Source organism: Pan paniscus, chromosome 6, assembly GCF_029289425.2.
Source record: "Pan paniscus chromosome 6, NHGRI_mPanPan1-v2.0_pri, whole genome shotgun sequence".
In the NCBI taxonomy this organism is placed as follows: domain Eukaryota; kingdom Metazoa; phylum Chordata; class Mammalia; order Primates; family Hominidae; genus Pan; species Pan paniscus.
The window spans coordinates 61,916,085-61,918,569 of record NC_073255.2 but is presented as its reverse complement, the minus strand read 5'-3'; the positions used below and the strand labels follow the sequence as shown (position 1 = coordinate 61,918,569).

The following is a 2,485-nucleotide window of genomic DNA, read 5'->3' as shown; positions in this document are numbered from 1 at the left end:
TACTGAACTGAAACAATTAATTCTCTATGAAAATCTGCATGATGGATCATGTTGCATTTCAAACCTCTACAGACTGTCTCATATAAATATCTGTTTCTCTTTTTTGAGACAGAATCTCACTTTGTCACCAGGCTGGAGTGCAGTGGTGCAATCTTGGTTCACTGCAACTTCTGCCTCCCAGGACCTGCAGTGGTCCTGGTCTCAGAGTTCATGCCCTGTAGCTGCTGTGTGTCCAGCAGCTGGCAGGGCGAGAGGTTTGGGGGGGGTGCATCACTCCCACAGACACACAGCACCCAGCAGAACCCTGGCCTAAAGCCATGCAGCTCTGGGGTCTCCCAAGCCCACCTGGGAGCAGGCCCTGGGGGACAGCTGTGGGGGACAGGGACTCCCAATGTACAAAACAGGCCACAAGCTGGGCAAGCTGCTCCTTCCATAACCTCAGACCTTTCTTCTGACCCAGTCAGGACCAGCTCCTGGGAGCTTGCAGACAATCCTGGGCCCAGAGAAGCAGGCAGATGTGGCTGTTGGTAGCACTAATATGGGTTATGAATATCATCCTGTGGTTATTACTTTACTGACGTTACCCGCCAGTACACTCGATCCTGCACGTGTCCCTTCACTTCAGGCTCACGGGGTTTGCATGATGGGATGAGCACTCCCAGCAGGTGATGAAGGTGATAAATGGCACCGGACATTCCTGGAACACCTGTTGGTGCCCAGGGCGGGGCTTAGTGCTCCATTTGAGTCTGGAGACTTTACTCTGCAATAGTAGCTGTGTGACCCCAGGTAAGTGGTTTAAGCTTTCTGTGCCTCTTCTTTCTCAACTCTAAAGGAGGATAATAAAGTCCCTGCCCTCAAGCAATCAAAGATGTGTAAGAAGGGCCTGGCACATGGCAGGCAGGCAGTATACATGGTTGGGATTAACCCCACTATACAGATGAGGAAACTGAGGCTCAGAGGCACTGGCCTGGCAGGAAGTAGGAACTGCATCCAGGCTTATCTGATGCTGAGCGCTTTGGCCTCCTTCCCTTATGGCTGCTCCCCACTCCACACTGGGACAGATGCTGGAGGGGCAAACCCCAAATACCCTCCCTAACCAGAAACTGAAATACCAAAATCCACCAGATCCCAGCCCTTATGGCTGCCTTCAGAAGGGACATAGCAGAGGGCCACCCCCTCGCGTACACACAGGGGCTGACCATCCAAGGACCCCAATCACCTAGCTGAGAGCACCCCTGCTCCCATGGGGACACTGACCGCTCTGAGTGCCTGGCATTCAGGCCTCGAGCCACCCACTAGGCACAGCACAGGGCCTCCTTGGAATGCATCCATCCCCAGGGGCCGTTTCTCTGCAGGATGGCGCTGCTGCTGTGGGGAGGACCCCTCCTTCCTTCACGACAACCTGCCCTCACCTGGCTCGTCTCTTGGTAGACGTTGTCCCACACATCTCTGTCATTTGCATGCCACAATGGTGACAGTCTTCCTGGCCATGCTTGTGATAGGGCCTTTTAGTTTCTGACACATTCCAGCCCGGCTTCAACTGCTTTCACTTACAAAGACAGGTTTCCCTTCCCAGCCTCACATGGCGGTGGTCTCAGTGGAATTCAGGAGGCTGTGGGCTGTGAGGAGGGCAGCAAAGAACCCCAGCCCACCCCGAGCAGGAGATGGCAGGGTCCATCCGGCTGTCTGGAGACAGCCAAGACCCTCGGCCACTGCAGTTCTCCCCACTAAGCCTGGGCCCCCACTCCCGCTCCACACTGGGACAGATGCTGCAGGGGCAAACCCCAAATACCCTCCCTAACCAGAAACCGAAATGCTGAAATCCACCAGATCGCAGCCCGGCCTGGTCAGATAGTGTGACTTTCCAACGAAGTTGAAAATACATATTTTTAGAATTAAACTGTAAATGTTGGCAACTAATTCAAATTCAATTGTGTTTTTTTTTTTTGTTTTTCATGGAGGGCTTTCTGGTGAAAACCAGACCCCACCTGGGAGCAGGCCCCAGGGGGACAGCTGTGGGAGAAGAGGACCCCTCCACTGCAAATGCAAAGAACAGGCCATGAGCTGGGCACAGATGCCTCTTCCCGAGCCTACCTGGGAGTGAAAACCGGAAAACATACTAGACAAATTCTGAAAGAGCTGTAACACCTTATATTATTTTAAAAGTCTGCAGGTTGAGTTTATCCCAGACCCTTTACAGCTTTTTCCTTCTGACTGGTGAGGCCTCAGCTCAAATGTCACCTCCTCAGAGAGGCCCTCCCCCATGGCCCTATTTAAGTTGCCCCCACCAGAGTCACAGTCAGCGACACGCACCCTTCATTTCCTTCTTGGTGCTGAACCCTACCTGCAAGTGCCTCATCATTTGCGGTTGACATCTGCATTGTCCACCAGCGCTTAGGCTCCATGAGGAGAGAGGCATGTCGCTTTGTGCCCCGATGAATCCCAAATCCCCGCCCTGAGCACAGCACCTGGCACAGAACAGACA

The 2,485-nt window shown here is 53.3% G+C and overlaps 1 pseudogene; it reads right to left on the bottom strand.

The window, feature by feature from the left end:
- Positions 1-2,084: 2,084 nt before the first annotated feature.
- Positions 2,085-2,150, bottom strand: LOC112440564 (U7 small nuclear RNA; annotated as a pseudogene).
- Between the last annotated feature and the right edge of the window lie 335 nt (positions 2,151-2,485).